This window comes from Acromyrmex echinatior, chromosome 9 (assembly GCF_024713525.1).
Source record: "Acromyrmex echinatior isolate Ae372 chromosome 9, ASM2471352v2, whole genome shotgun sequence".
Lineage (NCBI taxonomy): Eukaryota > Metazoa > Arthropoda > Insecta > Hymenoptera > Formicidae > Acromyrmex > Acromyrmex echinatior.
This window is the reverse complement of record NC_141860.1, coordinates 5,967,325-5,987,015: the sequence shown is the minus strand read 5'-3', so window position 1 is coordinate 5,987,015 and position 19,691 is coordinate 5,967,325. Positions and strand designations below refer to the sequence as shown.

General features: G+C 38.4%; 1 protein-coding gene across 1 annotated transcript in view; it reads left to right on the top strand.

Moving 5' to 3' along the window:
* LOC147908534 (protein pangolin, isoforms A/H/I/S) overlaps positions 1–19,691 on the top strand; it is a 153,939-nt gene extending 134,248 nt beyond the window's left edge. The window contains exon 4 of the mRNA XM_087409633.1: positions 1–19,691. This exon is cut by the window's left edge and continues 14,575 nt beyond it. The gene's annotated coding sequence lies outside the window, so the exon portion shown is untranslated.

Genomic DNA, 19,691 nt, shown 5'->3' with positions numbered 1-19,691 from the left:
TTTGGAATCTTACTCCAAACAGTTGAGAGTTCACTCCAAAGAATTTAGAGAATATATATATATATATATATATATTATAAGAATTGCGAAGAATATGTTCTGTAAAGATACAATTAAAACAATTTTTTCCGCACCGAGGTGCATGACGTAAAAAATTATTGGAAATAAGTGATAAAGGAAGAATGAATTCACGCGGTCTTGTAAATGAAATATATTATAAAGCCGCAACGACGACCTTTTTTATATTACAGGGAAACTTTTACGTTTACGAGCTTATATTTAAATAGCGAAAAGTGAATATACATTAATGTTCTCTCCAAGAAAGAGCCAAACGTTTGATAATGAACGGTACGTTCCCAAAGTGACCAAAGTCTAATAAAAATTATGGTATACATTTCTCCTTTTCTACATTTGTTGAATCATCATTATGGACAAAAGATAACAGAAACATTACTACACATTCTCTTCCATTTTTCTCTTGATTTCTTATGGGCGATGTAAAATATAAAATCAGAATTTCTTTATGTAATATCATTATAATTGTTCCAAAAGCTTCATATCTCATTTATAAAACTTGTTCTTATTCAGAGATTAGGATCGTATTGTATTCTCACGATATTTTTCGGGGTATACGAGCCGAATATTGAAGAAAAATTGCACCCCCTCATGTCACAAGCTAGTTGGTCTCTGGTAACGACGGGCGACGGCGGCGGTAATGAAAAATGCCGGTGAGGGACGGCTGCTTGATACGAGAAGGTAGATAGAGGCATAGTAGGTGTTTGCATCGTGCATGCGTGTGCAAAGGGTGCTGCAGAAGGGTGCGAGAATAGCCCAGGCATTGTTTGAAACGAATGCTTAGTAAAGTTGCATGACGAAAGAGCCTGAGGAAAAGAAAAAAAAGAAAAAGAGATACTATCTCCTTTTTAACTAGGAACACGAAAAAAAAAGAAATAATGGAGTAAGGTGTATGTAGCTCATGCTTATCGTCATCATCTGGCTAAGAAGGCCGATTGCGATGATTTTAGAGTGGGTGATGCTCCATGTTGCGGTAATAGAAATGCGAGATTTTGTTTCGACTTGAAAGCAATCGGACTGCCGAATCTCCCATTATCGAGTGTGTTAAACAGAGATCAAACTGAATGAAAATAAATTCCGATTTTAAATCAAAATTAAGATTCTGTTAATTCTCTTATGTAGTTTTATACATTTGAATTTCTTTTGTAGATAGATTTTATTTATGCATATACGAAAGTTATCGAGATTTTTTTTTTTTTTTTTGAGAATTTTTTATATGCATAATTCAATAAAACATCTTTACATTATTATATATATGGTATATAAATAAAACATTATCGATACGACTTGTGAAGAAAAAAATTAATATTTATGAGATTAAAATTATTAAATCTTTATGAGCATTATTCAGCCAATGATAATGATTGTATGCTGTAAACATTTCGCATCTTGAGTATTGATTCTTTTCTCTAATTTTTAATTATTTTAATTTTGATTACATTAAAACAGTCAGAAAACGGATATCGGCTGAATTAACTGAATTTTCTCTGGCAAATGCATATAATAATGTATCATATTTCAAGTAAGGATTTTATCGTGAATCAATGTCAAAGATGATTAGGCAGGTAACTCGAGAAAATACGTTAGCAATAGTCTTGAGTTCGCAATAACGATATTAGTCATTTTTGCTGATTCAAAATAAAAAGTTGTACATTCTAAATAAATTATGGAATATTTTTTACTATTTTTTTTTTAATAATTTCATGATAGAATATTCACTTTGAAGGAAATATTTAAACAATTTATTTATATATTGTTAATTTATTTAAGATTTCTACAGGAAATTTGGTAAAGATTAAGATAAAACAAAGAATTGAGAAAAGTAATTTATTCTTTATAATAACGAATTACTTATCTCGAGCGTTTTTCTTATTGATACGCGATTCTAACGAAGCGTCTCATTTAAAAAGCAAATGCCGCGTCAAAGCGCTTCATTGCATTCGATTGGTAGTTTCTACGCTAATTGGAATAAAAAAACTGAACATGCGCAAAATATCCTTCTTAATCTGATTGTTTCCTGGGCGAGTATCCTTAAAATTGTTAAAGAAATTTCCTTAACCTATTAGTCGTTCATGTATCGTAAATACAACGACTTAACAGCATTGAGTGCATCGAATGTGCCAATGCCACAAACTCGCCCTAGGCTTTCTCATAAAGGTGAGCCAGCTAATAGATGGAGAAGAGAAACCTCCAATTTTGTATTCCGATTTGGTAAACGAGAAACATACACATACGTCGACAATTAAAGAAATTACATAATATTTGACACTTTAATAATGCATCGCGAATGCACTGCCGGCGGCAATGCGACGCGATTTAATCGCCAGTGATAATTGTCCACGTTCAAAGCAAATAGCTTCTATGAGAATATAACGCGCATTGTCAAATGTAAAATAATGTAAGCAAACTCTAAATAAATAGCGAATATTCGTTCTGTTTCGTATTTTCTCTAATGAATAAAACAATAAGAATATTTTATCATCATATATCAATAATAATATATTTATTTTAGCATTTAAATACTTTGAGACTTTTGTTGAATTTTATTTTGCACTTTCAAATTGTTAATAAATTATTATTACTCGAATATTATTTTCTTTTCAAATCACGTTTAAACTGGAAGAACATTCGGTCATTCCGAATACTCGATCTCGAGCGTACATTTAATTGAATTTTCGCTCGTTTCGATCGAGGGTGCTTTTGAAGTTCTTCACTGACGGCGCGGACGCGATATTTTCGCGAAGTAACGGGAGACATCTTAAATCTCTGAGGAAAGAGATCAAAACAAATCGGCTTTGCCTAGGCTTCCTTCTGGCAGACTCCGCTCGATGGGAGAGAAGGAAGAGGGATCGCCGTTCTGTTCGAGGGGTTATTCTTAATATTTGTAAGATTTTCATCTTGCCAAGAGAAGTGAGATGACTGGCACCCTCCGGCATTGCGAAAATGCGCAAATCGTGGATTAGAGCGAAAATATCGACTGATCTCTTCGCCGACGAGTTTGCCTAAAGCGTCGACGAAAATTTGTAGTTTGACAGTTTCTCGCATCATCGAGAAGAAAATCGCACTAAACTGAAAGAATTTTTGCAACGCTTTTTTGAACAAAAATAAAAAAAGAATGTTCTCTCATTTTAATGATTAATTCAATCGTACATAAGTTAATTAATTTAATTACAGATAAATATCTGCGGAGCTGCAAAATATCTGTAAAATTGAGTAATGAGATTAGATTGCATATTTTGTATTGTAGCTATTAGATTAACGAAAATGACTGTTCATTTTTAACTTGATAGGCGAGATAACACTATGATAATCGATGGATTTCTTCATGACAGAATATGTCGTGGAGATGATTACGCCACTCATATCATACACGTTAGTACTGACAGCGCATAATCCGCTGCAAAGCTGCCGACAGTCATAAAATTAACTCGTCAGTCCTAAGGTGACTCAATGAAAAGATGATACCATGGAAATCGCTTAAATCATTAATATTCATTACCAGTCCAACTCAAACTTTAATAACGCGTCATCCAAGTGAAAAAACTTTTTACTGTAATTTTTTTTTTATTTATCACGGAACTAGTTTTTACGTATCTATAATCAGAATTTATTAATAAATAAGATTTAATTTCATTAGATTTTGCAAAATTCTTCAAATAAAATACAAATCAATAAAAAAATATTTATACATGTAATAATTATGGAATACGTAATATTTAGTATTTTAGCATTTATAATGTATACATGTATTTATTCGAAATTTAATAATGTATTAATAATTCTTTACACTTAGTATTTGTTAAATCGACTCTTAATTGCCCTATCATTTTATTGTTTTTTAAAAATATTTAGTAAATTTTTCTGATTTTTCTTATAAATTTACGTTTGAAGCGGATTTTCGCTAATTACGAAAAAGCCGGACGCTCCATAACAGCGTGGCAATGATTTTCCATGAAGGACTGAAAATTTCGAGGACGGACGACAGCTTTGTGGAGAGAGACCGCCAAGTTTCCGCGAACGTGACAAATGGAAACCGGTGGTTGCTGGCAGCTCGTTCGTTGAACACACCACCGTTATGAAATGACGACGTGGTGCCGCCGCTCGTACTAGTGGTTGTAATCGCAACGCTCTGCCGTACCATCGTTGTTGCTGTTATCGTTGTTGTATTGCTGTTGGTGTTACCGTAGATGGAGAGGTTTAGGCTGCCCTCGGCTTGCTACGCACAGAGCTCACGGCTACGTAGCTAATTACCCGATCCTACCGTGAACAACTGAGCGCGTTCATTGGGACGAAAGGGGATTGGGCGAGAGAAGGATGAAGGATCGGGGTAGCGGGGGTGGCGACATGAGGCTGTGCTACCACCGCCGCTACTGCTGCTGCTGCTGCTGCTGCTGCCGTTGCCGCTGCCGCTGCCGCTGCTGCTGCTGCTGACACCAAAGACTTCTCAACATCCAACCGGGACTCGACTCGGTGGCAGCCATAATACAACTTCGTCCGGTTATACGAATATTTCGCCGTAAACTGGAGGCCAACGTCGAGAACCGCCGCCGGCATTCGGTTTCAATGGCCAACAGCAGTCGGCTTGGGCAGCAACCCTCTCTGATTCCGCTGAAAAAGGGAAATTCTACGACTGCTACGAACCTGTAACGGTGAATAATGGCGAGTAAAATGAGAGAGAGAGAGAGAGAGAGAGAGAGAGAGAGAGAGAGAGAGAGAGAGAGCGGAAAATATATGCAATCTATTTTTATTGGTTGTTTGCTATGCTTTATAAAGAGGATTGAAGCTTTATCGTGAAAGTTTTCTGAAGGATTCTTCTGTAAGTAATTGATCTCTTGCAGTTTCGTTAATGTGTTATCGAAGCCATCCAAATTATAATTTTTTATCTTATTATCTTATTTTATTGATTTAGCAAAGTTTTATTAAAATAAAATACTGAGGTGTGTTTATGTATCAGTACACATTCACGATTGTTTTATTACAAGGAATTTTCAATGTGCAAGTCTTATTATTATAATCTCTTATTCAATATGAAACTTATTATTCTTACTTGAATTAATATTTTTTCTAACGAATGAGCTCTTTTGAATCGCTAGATTATAGTTTGCGAATATTTATTAACTAAAATTGATAAAACTAAAGAAGTGATTTTAACAAAATTTGAATAAATAAAGTACAGTTTTTAGAAGGGAAGTAAGGAAGGATATATTTCGATACGAATCAAAACGATATTAAAAAAACCAGAAGGTGCAACTGTTTGTGTAATATAATACAGGAATTACAAGAATTCTACGATAAATAGATTAAAGAAACAATTGCAAGATAAGAAATGTAAAATACATTACCAAGTTAAAATTTCTCATGTAACCAATTTTAAAGAAATAGCTTCTTCGATGATATGTATTCAAAGTGTTGTTTAATAGAATGAGAATTCTCGAAATAATACGGTTCTGGTTTGATCTGAAAAGCGACGAGCGATTCTCTTTGCACGAGAACATCGAAGTGGATGAGTCTCCTCGGTGTGGTGAGACCACATCGGACTGACGTGTGATATTGACCTGTATGTCGAGATATGATATGATAGGAAGGTATTTATACTGGAGCGGCGACCAGCCAAATGGCAGGAGCCGTGGCGAATAGGAGGCAACCCCCCGTGTAGGAGATGATCGAGAGACTAGGCAGAGTGAAACGGCGGGCGAGAGAGGAGGCTGCTGAAAGGGAGGGAGATCGATCCGATTTTCCAATCTCGACGACTGACTGTATTTGTATTCCAGCACAAACCAGTGGTTCCGTGCCAACTATAGCACACCTGATCTCTAACTGTATACGGCCGTGTGGTATCTGTCTATATCGCGCTCTGATCCTGACTAATAGTGGAGACTGATAGAACAACGATTGGCGTTAGGTAACACCGAACACGGCAAATGTTGTAAGTTGTCGTTGGTTGTGTGAATTGATGTTTCCTTAGTTCTGATAACATTGTTTTCCTTTTGGATGAAAGATTACCTCTTACCGATAAGATCTACTATTTCGATATAACGATACTAAAAACTTTATATTGAATTAAAAACTTTATAATTAAAACATAAATTTCTGCTTGATGCAGATCGATGTTAATGGCTCTTAAAGTGTAAAATATTAAATTATGAGACGAAAAGTTATGTGTCACATGGAAGATATAAGAAACTTTTAGAAACAAGAATGACAATGGGATGGTTTTGTAAAAATCTTCTCTGATCGATTCGATGTTAAATCTTTAAGTTGCTATGAAGGACGTTACGCGGGAAAGTTTCCATGATTAATTATGAAATTATATTACTGATACAAAGTATAGGTATATCTTACATTTCTTTTCTTTCTGCGCGAGAGAGTGAGGAAAAGAATGAAATCACAATACAAAATTAGGAATAGAATAAAGAAATCTGTATGAATTTCCCAATCTCTATGAAGATCTATCTACTGTCGTCCGTCGTCTTTGCTGCTTCTGAATTCTATAGCGTTTATTGAATGCAAATAGATCATGCGAAAGATGATTTTTCCTTATTTCCGAATAGAATTATCGGATTGCACATAGTTTACGAACAGTTTTTGAATGACGTCAGATGGGGATTTCATTATGTTAATATTTTAATAAATTATACTACCAAATTAAGATTAAATATCTGATCTTTATACATGAGAAACGTTTTTTTTTTTTCATAATTACGCGTTAATCAGCGATATTAAAATATATTCCAGGATATGATTCTATACTTGTACAGTTATCAACACTGTTCAAATATTCGCTTAGAATTTCCATCATTGCGCTTTGCGCCTTGCATCGCCGTTCGTCTCCAGCCGCGAGGAAAGTCGAGCGATGGCTAAGGGTGGAAAGAAACGAAGGGGGACGACGTAGAGGAGGAGGAGGGCGATGAAGTGGTGGGTAGACGCGGCGGGATGGATCGATCGTATTTTCCAATCTCGACGGAAACCCGTCCACCGCCGGCAACTCCCGCGTCCCCCTTCAACTCCCTGCGACTGTATTTGAATTCCAGCGCGTACCAGCTCGGACGCAAACCGAGCGATCGAGCGAGCGCGTAGAGCGAGTACAGAACCAGGCTTCTGTGCTGCATCCCAGGATACGGTCATGGCGTGTCAGGCCTGCCAGAGGATATCCCAGTGGCTGTGATAGCCGCGCACCACACCACACCACATTACACCACACTATACCACATCATCCCGATGCCCCCTCCCCCCCTCCTCCTCCTCCCCAAGCTTACTCTCTGCGAGCCTCGATAGTATCCTCTCTCGGTTCTCCTATCCGATTCTCTCGTTCTCTCGCTTCCGTTCTCTCACTCTTCCTTCCATCTCTCTCGTGGTTCGCTATCGCTATCTCCATGTTGGTAGTTGCGGCCGGTGCTGCGATTGAATGCTAGGAATTTCATCATGAGTTGAGTCGTGGAGACGGCAGCGGCAGCGGCAACGGCAACAGCAGCGGCAGCGGCAGCAGCGGTGGCGGTGGCGGGGCTCGATCCAGGGGGACTCGGGTACGATGAAGAACGGGGGCGGAAAGACGGGGGAAGAGAAAACCGGGGTGGTGGAGAACCGCCCCCGGTTCGTTCCGGCGTATCCACCCCGCGGACACGCCGTGCGAGCTAACCGGGTCTAGGGAACTCACTGCCTTGCTTAGCAGCCAGCCGTTCCAATCATGATTCCACGCTCCCACCGTTTGAAGTCTCTCGATTGAAAAGGGGCGGAGGTTTGACTAAAGAACGAGTGCTCCGGCTATCGGCTATCGCTCTATGCCCGATGCGCGCGTGTGTGGATCATTCGATGGTCACACGCGCACGGCGTATTATACAATACGGTCCAAAATCAGTAATGCATATCTCAATGATAGGTTCCAGAAAGTCCTACAGAATATACTGTATATATTGTACGAAAGAACGAAAGATTGTCGACTTTATTCTTTATAACGTTAAAATTTCCATTGAAACAAGATTGGCGCAAAATGACATGAGAATATCATTAGCACATATATAGATACATTTAGTTTTAGAACATCCTGTAGACATAGTTTATGGATAACGGTCAAACTTGATTATTCTTGGGATGGAATTTTCTTTCGTCTTGTATCTTCTGAGAACTAGGATACTAGATCTAGCAATCGAGATTTCATTGATCAGTTGTCTCGGGAATTAATCTCAAAGATATTCTTTATTTCTTAAGTATTGCGAATCGTGAAGACATAACAAATTTCTTTTTATCTCTTCAATCAATCTGTATATCATGGAGTACGCATTTTAAATGCATATATCCAAAAGCCATGAGTCTTCCGCTGAACTTTTCGACGTGCGATTTGTCGTATGGGACTAGGGATCGGAAAACATCTTATTAACGAAATGAGCCCCTGGTTTGGCGCTCCTGCCTAGGGTTCTTGAAAGCAGGGGGCTCTTATAGAGTATTACACGCATATCGAAAGAGAAGCCTCCGTTATATATCATTGTGCCGGATCTCATCACAAAGAGTAGCGATAGCATCGGCCCTCCTGTCGATCTCAATCCTCTCCACCTCCCCCCATCATTCCTTTATTCATCCATTTTTCTTTCCTCGTTGCTCGATCGGCCAAGCTGGACACGATCAAGCTGGATTCAGTGTATTTGTGCATATATGTATTTTGATGGGTTTGATGTATACATGGGCGTGTATAGGAACGGGGAAGACGGTAATCCATAGGAAATTACATATTATTATGACGTGTTATTAAACGCGCAATAACGGGGCGATGGTGTTGCGCCAGGTGGCCTGGAAACGGCGATCTTGATAGATCTGTTACGGGACGATAAAAATCAGCGACATCGGTTACATGCTCCCGATCAAAGGAGCTTTCGCGCTTTCGTTTTCTCTCTGTCTTTCGCTCTATCTGTCATCGCCACCGAGATTTGAATGACGGCGCATTGCATTATGTATTTAACATCGAACATGTCGTGCGAGAGAGAGAGAGAGAAAGAGAGAAGGGGCTATAAATATATGTGACAAAAAGCTTGTTTGTTGCACAGTAAAAAAAAGTATCGTTTCATTTCAAGATGCATAAGCCAATTGTTTATTTTAACTTTTTAAAAGGTTCTTTTTATCTATGATGTATATAATTTCAGACTCTTGAAAGTAATATTATACATAAAATTATTAAGATATTAATTACGGGGTTGTTGTAATAAAATATTGTTTGGTAGAATATTTTTGAAATATATTTATATTTTTTAAATATAAGATTATGTGTATATCCCTTCTTTCTATCGTTTTCTTTTATACATTGACTAATGACCATTTCTGAGTTTGAATATCTTTAGTAAGTGTAATTAGAAAATCACATGAAATTTCAAAATATTGTATATTTCGGGAATAATCTATGATATGATTTTCATGAGAATGTTTAAAAAAAGAATCTTATCCTCGCGATAGTTTCTATTTTAGAATGGAACGTAAGAACATATCTACATAGAGGCAGACGGAGTTCGAAAATAGAATTTTCTGAATATTGATTCACGTGTATAGTAAATGTTTGCAATTTTCAACTAAAATAATCTCCTTTTTTATTTTTTTTTTGTATTTTTAGTATAATAGTATAAACTATAAAGTATAGCCTCTGCTGTCTTGAAGGAAAGACAAATAAATAACCCTTCTTGTTCTCTTCCCTACTCCCCTTTCTCCCCTCTTTTTCTCCCTTCCTCTTCTCTTCTCTCCTTTTCATCCTTCTATCTCTTCTTTTCAAAGGTGAGCAAGAACCAGGAACAGAAAAGAGGAAGAAGGATGGAGGGTTAGGAAAGGTAGGAAGCGTGGCGCACAAAGTGTCGAGCTAGTTTGCGCTATAATCTACTATCTCGTCGTTTGCAATTAACTTCTCTTGATGATGTCACGTTTCGTTCGCGCCTCATTTCCAGCCACGCCGTATAACAATCTGCCGTGCTAGCCCACCCTCTTCTGCCGGGACGATCCTTTTAACGCTCACCTCTAAATTTCGTAATCAAGTTTTTCCTCGCCGAGAAAATTTGCGAATCTCCCTCTCTCAGAGCGTTTTCTCGCTCTTTTTCTCTCTATCTTCCCTTCTTCTCTTTTTCTTCTTTTCCATCTTCTTTCCGTACTTTTCGAGCATCCACTTCTCACACTTTGATGTCAAACCTTGAACGTCACCAGCCGACCGTTTAATTCACCGGTCGATGTGTTTGATAGGCTCCCTTTTTGGCACCTACGAAACATTCTCTCTTTGTCGCGCAAATATATCATGCTATTCCCCTCCGTATATATTAGCTATTCATTTTCTTTCCTTTTTGACGAATATGTTGTTTTTGCGAAACACATCGACTTCATTTTTTCAAATTCTTTTTCTACGACGTGAATAAAATTTATTATTACATTATAATAATATGTTTAGACCTGTAATTAGCTACTTTAAATTTACTGAATTCGAAATAGGAAAAAAATAATCACGGTTTGCTGTTGAAAGAAATGGTTATATATCTTATGATAAGATTTCACAGAGTTACGAAATCCGCCATTTGTATCGTGTTCCACAAAATATCAATGGTGCTTATAGACTTCACCGAGATTACTGAAAGTAACTTAACTATTCACCGACCGAGTCGCTTATACAATAAAGAGAAGTATTAGCGCACGGTTTGATGTATGGCATACCTACGTATATATTATCCGTCATATTCCGGTATTTGTAAACAAATTGGAGGAAGTGCTTCGTAAACTTTTCGATGCCGTGAAATTATTGTGACTGTGTACGAATCGATAAAAATTTTAGAATCAGTATATTACTTTAACCAAATGATAAATGATTCGCAACTATGCATTTACAACCATTGTATACAAAGAATATTAATTATAACTGTTTTAATTATTCTTAAAAATTACCTACATATGGTGTAACAGCAACTTTCCAATAACTACTTAATTAATCTTTTATACGTGTTATGTAAATTATGAAATAAGTATTCGATCCATAAAGAGACGCTGATCCTTCGAAATGTTTTAATCTGACTTTTAAATCGTTAAGAATATTCAATCGCAAAACATTTTAACGAGTTAACACCACATTGCAGTGAAAGTTTGTAGCAAACTTTCAGGCTAGTAAGGTTTGTTGAAAGATGCGATGAGAGAGAGAGGGGGGGGAGGGGGAGAAAGAGAGAAAGAGTAACCAGTATATATAGTACCGACTGTGTGAAGTATGCCAAAGTCGAGGATATGCTAAAGCGGGGGCGACGACCAGCATACGTTATATACATATAACGGGTGAGCGAGACAGCAGGATAAAGAGCACACAGGAATTATGCGTGAGGGAAACGCATACGATCAGGGTGGCGGGAGGGAAATGGAGAATCCGGAGCGAAGGGGGAGGGGGGGGAGGAGGGGATAGAAGAGGCAGAGGCATAGCAAGTGGAGCGAAAATCAGATTTGCTCGTTGTCGCCTCCACCCACGTAGCATCGCCACCCATCTCTACCCTCCGGCCCGTCGGCTCCATTCGAACCACCCCGAGCGCGCCACCCGCTTTCCCTCGACCTCTCCGCGTGGACCACCACTCTACCCTCTCTCGCCCCCATTCTCCCTTGCCGCTCCCTCTATCCCAGAGCGCCACCGTCCCTCGAAAGCTCGAACGAGCACCGCCCTTTGATCCTGCCGACAGCCACCCTCCGAGCCACCCAACCACCATCCACCCATCCGTCGACCTAACTCCATCCCCTATGGCCCCCAGGTCGTTCCCTTTCCCACTCCCTACCAAACGCATCCAGCTTCTGCCCACTGTCTCTTTTTCCGCTACGCGTTACGACATTTCTATCCTCGCGCCTTGTCCCCGTCAGCACCCTTTCTCGAGACATGCCTTTCCTCTCTTTCTCTCTCGTTGCTCTTCCTGCGATTGTCATCTCTCTTCCGTGTATCTTACTCGAGAGCATCGACTGATAAATATGCTACCGGTAGGCCACGCGACTGCCGATGCACGTGCGTGGCCACGAGGCAACGAGTTCCGAGCTTTGAATTTGGCGTTCTCGTTTGTCTGGGATTAAGTAAGTCCCGTCATCTCCCGGATCTCATGCTCGCATTAATCTTAAGTGTAAAATGTAATAGATCGTGATAAAAAAAATCAGCAGATTTTGTTTTTCTTAATTGTCATACATTTTATTGCGAAATTAAACAGGGGTCTGTCCAAAGTAAGTCTGAATTTTCTAAAAAACAATATTTCCGTAGTTCATATCTGATACAAGCGTATCATCTGATATTATTAATTGATCACTTAGAGATTGGTAAAATAATGCAAATAATATTTGAAATTTCTTGCATAATTTCATCATTTGGAAATTTTTTTTTTTATGAAAAAATGATATAAAATTTTCTACTATGTTATATTTATTTTCTATTGCTGCGCCTTGATTTGGGTCAGGCGCAAAGCACGGGCCTCTCTTTTTGCGCCCTAAAATAACTCGAGTGTGAAACATTTAGCGCGTCGCAGTTTTTTTAGTTTATCGCAAAGTTCCGATTCGCGAACGTCGAAGGATAATTGAATTCCCCTTGGAAGGGTAGCTTTTAATACTGGCGGTGACCGGTTTTTAAACGTGCCAGTGCAGTCAACAATGACATTTTCCGGTAAAAATGCGCGCGAAAAAAAGGGGGAGGCCAGTCCCGGTATTTAAATGGCCATTGGCAGATTACCAATATCGGCGTACTGCTTAGTTAAACGAGTTACCGCGAAAACTCAATACGGCTCGTGTAGAGAGGACAGCAGAGAGAGAGAGAGAGAGAGAGAGAGAGAGAGAGAGAGAGAGATGCGTATAGAGAGCGAGAAAAAGAATAGAATCGGCCATCGGGCGTGATCTATGTGTTGAAATCACATAGCACCGTTACAAAACCGCACTAAATGTATATTTGTCCGTTTAAAAGGTCACAAAATGGCGATTCATAGGTACGAAATAAACGAAAGTACATCAGATTACCTGTCGCCGGCGGGGTCCCGTTTTAATTCGCAAAATTGCATTGGCGTCGAGCTAATTGCAGTTTAATCCCGCGTTAGGAACTAATTACCAGAGCGTGCAGCCGTATTTGCGTTTACGGCGAGGCTCGTTAATTCCATAATGTATCAAAACTTTGTTCGAAGAATATATTAAATTCAATGCTGATATTTTCGTGATAACTGTACCTAACGAGACTTTAAACTCTTCTTGCAATTGTACGTTAATATTTTTTTTCCGATCTATTTACATTGTAAATTTTCTTCGTAAAGAAAATTGAAAAAAAAAAACGTTTAATTAATTTATAATGCGCAATTTCTATAATTTTACATTTTTATCTAAGACACTCGTTGTTACCGTGAAAAATATTCCAATATAAAATAAAATCGGTGATTGCGTTGTGCATACAGAGACACATCGATCGGCCGCGACAAGTAATTCAAGCTCGCGCCATTTAACCATTAGTCGACTGAAATATTTTAATAACATCCGCCGCAATGTGTGTTCAGCGAGTACATATCGAATATATTGGCATTTTAACATTACGAATTATTCATTTTCGAACGCGATACGAATTCTCAAATAAAGTGGCAACCAATGAGATAGATAGAGAGAAAAATGAAAAGAATGGTATAATCCGAGTCTTTGACATGGTTACGCACTCGAGAAATTTGATTTAACGAACCTATCTCTCTATCCCGTGATTTTATAAAATCTTTCTGTGTGTGATACGTACTTTATTTTAATTTATTCATTTATTTAATTGTAATATAAAATGATATAACCATAAAACAATTAATATTTTTAGATTATTTGTATATGATTACCTTTTTATACTTAATTGATGTGCAATTATGTACGTATATTAATTTCTAATCGTTACACTTTAGCTCGTTGAACAGTTCAGAGATGAGCAACTTAGATAAAAACCGTTTTGAAGAATCGAAAGCATCGAGGTATAAAGGTGACATTTAAACAGACAGTTTCGCTCATTATTCGCCGTTTCACGCAAAAAGTCTTCGCTCGGAATATTTTCGCTCGCATGAACTTCGCCGAACAGGTGCTTTGCCTTCGCTTTCATTCCCGCCTCTTCCGCTCTTTCTCTCTTTGGCAAACTCTTTTCACGTACCGTCACCCTTATGTACCATTGTGGTGTTCCTTCGTTTCGCATAGAATCGAAATCTACGGAATCTCGTTGAACAATTCGCAGATCAAACGCATACGAGAGCGTCGTTTGATTTCACACAATAACGTCACTCGAGCGCATAGGACTGACCTCGACCTTTATACTTAATGCCAAGGTAATCGCGTACATTTATTCAACTAATAGACTTTAAATTTTAATTCTAACAAATCTAAATTTTTTTTTTTAAATTAAGAAATAAGTTTTGTCGATGTACACATGGAGAGAATTTTTTCTTAGAGTTTATCCTGAAAATATAGTGATCGTGGAACAACGTTGTATTTCGAAGAATTTTGCGTAAATCTCTCATTAACTAATACAACTACAATAAAATGTAAAATAAATTTGATTAATTTTACTAAAGTGCATGGTAAAAATCTTTAAAATATTATATTAAAATATTATACCACAACTGTCATATTCTCAGGGTAAATTTTAAGAGAAAATTCTTTCCATGCATGTACAGATACAGGGCGTTACAGATACATATTACAGCGGCAGACTTTGTAGAGGCAGGCACAATTCAGTAATAACGACGTACGTATATCGTTATAACTTATTGATTGAGTGAATTTATAATAAAGTTTGCGGCGTTCCAATTATGTTAGACTTGGGAAAATCTGCTGTGCGCAACCTGTGTTATAGATATTTAATATGTATCTGTAACACCGTATAGGTTATGTATAAATACATATATATACATATATAACGAATAATAAGTTGATTTTTAATTAATTTTTTACACATACACACAGCTTTCTCTCTTTGTTTTGCGTTAATTATATTTAAAGAAAATAGAAAAATTATCATCTGCCTTGTCGAAAACCTTGTTTTGAGATTTTCAACACTTTTTTTACAGAAAGATAAATTTAGAACTGATAAAAAAGAATCTGACAGAGAAATTAACGCCATATTTGAAGATTTCAAGACATCCTGTAGACGCGTTGTACGTACATGTACGCAGTCAGGTATAACGTCGAGCTGTTTATAAAACAAAGGATCTCCAGTGTTTGGCGCCGAACTCACGTTTAAGGAACCGAGCAAAGCGCTTTACGCGCTTGCTAACGCTTCGTGCTTCCAAAGTGGCACCTTTCGCAGTTTTCCTTTTTCTCGACGAAGCTCGACGCGGGAAAAGATGGAAAGGATGGAGTGACGAGACACGGTAAGCGGAGGTGGGAAAAGCATTTCCCTTTTCTTCATCTTTTGTTCTATTTGTTGCTTCCTTGTCGCCTTTTCGCATTCGACATCATTTCCTTTTCTCGGTGCGTTTAACGCACATGAGTTTGTCTTCCCGAAGAGAAAGAAGTCGATGCAACATTTTTCTTATCGTCTTGTGTTTTCGGCTGTTTCCTCTCTATCTTTCCATTTTTGCGTCCAATTGTCGATTTACACGCGGAGAGAAAATCGCACAAAATTTTTATGTAGATATTCTATTATGCCTCTCGATTGTTCGTTTGCACCTGAGAGGTGATTGTGTGTGAATGTGAAGCGTTTATTTAACAAAACAATAATTGGAAATTCATAAAGTAGTTTGAATACTAAATTAGAAAGAAATCTAGAAGATGGATAGCATTTACGATCCCTGCTTTTAGATAAATAGAACAGATTGAAAATATAAAATGATCGAAATATAAAATGTGAAGGAAATGATTGTGATGACGACGGCATGTGTCGATTTTGATCCTATTTCTATTCACCAGTCTTGTTCATCTTTCTTCTGTCTAAAAATAGATTTTTTAAATTAAACATAAATTGTTTATATTTTCGAAAAGACGGTCCATTTTCTTACAAAAGTTTCTCTATGACATTGTCTTAAAAACTTTCTCGATAGCTTGTCTAACACTAACACACAATTCACCATTGAATATAAAATATTCTGTCAATGGAATATTCAAGGTTAAAAAGTTATTTTACTATTTGATCTGGTTGGATGTTCGTTTCTCTCGAGATAGCAATTTATCGATTCTCTGCAGACGCGGCCAATAGTTGCAAAAGTTTCACTGGACTCCCGGCAACTTTTCGCCCTATGAAATAAGATACAAACTTATCGAGGGAATTCAGAAATCTAAAGGGTTGAGAACGGGAAACAAGGTGAAAGTGAAGAGCGGCCTTGCTCGAAAGTTTCTGTTTGCCGACGTAGGAAAAAGTATTTCCTCCACATTTGAGAACGAGACCTTCCACAAACCACCATTCCAAATTCATCTTTCGATCGAACGTTTCTGTTACAAAATTTTCTGTATCATGTGAAACGTTTCTCTATTTTAAATTTCAAATTACCGAAAATAAATTTATCAACGAACATACCTCGATTAAATGTATATAAGCTTGATGCTTAAAATAAAATTATAAACGCATGTTTTATTTTTATATCCGTGAAATATTTATAATTACGAGAGTGATATTTTTTTAATTTTATACTAATTCCGATAGTTTAACATTATTAAAACAAAATAGTACGATGGTAAAACAGTTTCGAATTTATATTACATTATTACATTATTACTTTATTACATTTATTACTTTATGATATATGAATTTTTTTCACTCGTAATAATTTCCCATGATTATTTTCGAGACTTAATAGACAGACAAAGTAGCGTTTACGAAAGTATGGTCGCACGCAAGCTATTCAAATACAAGAAATAATACGGTAATGTAATCGTCAAAAGCACGTCGTTGGTGGTCAGCGAACGCAGTCAGGTAAAAAACAAAATTACAGGTTCTACGAATGAGTGACTTTCTAGACCAAGAAATCTCAAGCTCGTGAAACGACGGTCCTGCGTTACGTTTCGCCCTTGCATTTCCACGGAATATATAATTACATAATGCCAGGTCGAGGAAAGATTTAAGGGGAAAGAGCCCTTCTTGAGGCGGGTTAGACGGACACTCCCTCTTCAGCGCACGCGCGTTCGTTTATACAACCTTGCGAGCCCTAAATGCCAACATTACATAATGGTAAATTTGCTCCTGAAAGGAACAAAAACCTCATTCAAACTTGACTAAAGGGAGAGAAACTCGATAGGGAAGCAGATGCGTTATCCCGAATCTCGAAACGCATAGAACGCATTAAAACGCTATATATGTCATTTGATAATTTTGGATTTTTTCAAAATATAATGTGTGATCTGTTTTAGAAAGCAAAACGAATATATGTTTCGATTTATTAAAATTGATACTAAATTCACGTCAAATTGAAAATCGAATGAAAAAATATTACAAGTGGAAAGATACAGCGGAAGTTTCGTTAATATTTCAACAAAATAATCTGCACCTTGTTCAAAATCGCGTTATATATACATACACGATTGAGTTATCACTTACGAAAGCAATCTCGGCATACACTTGCATCCTAATGTATCTCGCACATTAGTATAGAACCGCGAAAGGATTAGGTGCGGCTCTCCACAAATTGCCCGGCATTATTTAAGCGGTGTGCTTCTTTGGTGCTTCTCTGAAGAACGTTCTTTTGTTCTTTGTGTTCTTCGCACGCCTCAAAAGGGGTGCCGTGAAAAACACGACACAGGCGACGATGGTATGGCGAAGGCGAAAGGAGATCCTGAAGTGTCTCGCGAGGGAGCAACAGTTAGCGGCCGCATGCGGTTTCAAGTTGGTCGCCATTGTACAAAAGTGGGTTGAACAAAGTTCCATATGTCGTCGCGCGATATACTTAGTTCAGCTTTGCTTTATGTAGAAGGAACGATGTTATTCCGCATTAATCTCATTTTACTCAAGGCACCCTCAGAAGAGCCTTCTTGGACCTGACAATCCAAAGAGGGGATAGTCGTACAGTACGATCATGTACGAATATTAAATATTAAATATAAATCGATACAATAAATTTACTGAAATAAGAGGTAAGATAAAAGATAAGATCTACCCATATATCTCAAGAGGAGGACTTGATAAAACTTAATCTTTTATTTTGTTACTGTGAGAAATACTGTGAGGATTAAAAAACGGCACACGATCGAAACTGTATTGGGGTCGCTGGTTAACCAGCGCGGTTAACGTTCTAGGGTTAAGTTCGTAACAGTTGCAGCGGAAAGTGGGTTAAAGGAAGAACTCAATCCCGTAGGTCTCCTTGGGCATCTCGGCGTCGGTATTGGAAAGGAGAGAAATCTTACGCGAAAGAGGGATGATCCTGGCCGTACTGCACGTATACGCGCCACCCCGCGCGCGTAATACACAGTTACTCGTGCGTTTGTGTTTCTCGCGTGTACGTATTCCAGCAGACAAGTCTGCGTGCAAGCCGGTGGACGCAGGCGCCGGTAGCCATGGCGACGATTCCTTCGGATTGGCCACAGCTTCCACTTGAATCCCCGCTGCCCACACCCCCGCCGGCCCCAACGTACTATCCGCCACCATCGATAACCCCTCCGGCACTCGCATAGTCATGTTCAACCCCGTCGTAGCCAACCTACCACCCCGTCTACCGTTACTCTTCATTCTCTCCTTCTCTCCGTTTCCCACCTTCTTTCGATTCTCCGTTCCCTTCAGTCCCCGTCTCCTTCCATCGACCTCCCCGTCGGCGTCGCGCGGTCAGAGGCGGCCGGACCATCCGACGCGGACTCGTCGCGTCCACCATTCTTATCGGGCAGACTCGTTCCCTCGTCACAAATGTCGAATGCAGGTATACGCTTTAGTCGTCGCTTTCGTTTTCTTGGTGTTGCTCGCGGTAACGTTTGAGGAGAGAGAGAGAGAGAGAGAGAGAGAGAGTCTGTTGCGAGTTAAGATAAACGGAAATTAACCCTTCAATGTAGAATTGTCCAAAGCGCGTTTTGCGTTAATTTAAGGATTTAAATTGTAAACGAGGGATTAGAGAAAAAGCTTACCTTTTGATATAGATAGATAAGATATAAAAAACACACCACGATATTTATATATTTTATAAATATTCAAGAACAATCATATACATGATCGTCAATCGGAATGTTATATAATTATCAATTTTATATATATATATATAAATATATATCATATTTTATTTCATGTAATGAGCTAAACGCATCTCACCAAACGCTGTTAAATAATAACCAGAAGCAGTCTTCATGAACGCAGCTCAGCAAACTTGGTATTCGCGATTAATTAACTCCAATACATCGCGTTATTAGCGTAGAGGGGAAGGAGGGATATGTTGCGTGCGGAGACGAGATATATCGTGTATGTGTGCGCGACGTTCTCGTTGAGGCACGCGTGCGCGTGCATACGCACAATGTACGCGCGTGGATAGGTGAAACGCCACACTCGACCAATTACCATCCTATTTAACACGAAGAACTAACCGGCGCGCTGTTGCCTCCAGGCAATTGTGTCTCGCATATATGAATCTCACGATTTATAATGTGAACGTCGACACCACTGCCACTGCCGCGTCTGTACGTCGTGCATCCGTTATTCACGCAACTAACGTGAAATCTAACGTGAAACTTAACGCTTATCGCAGAGAAAA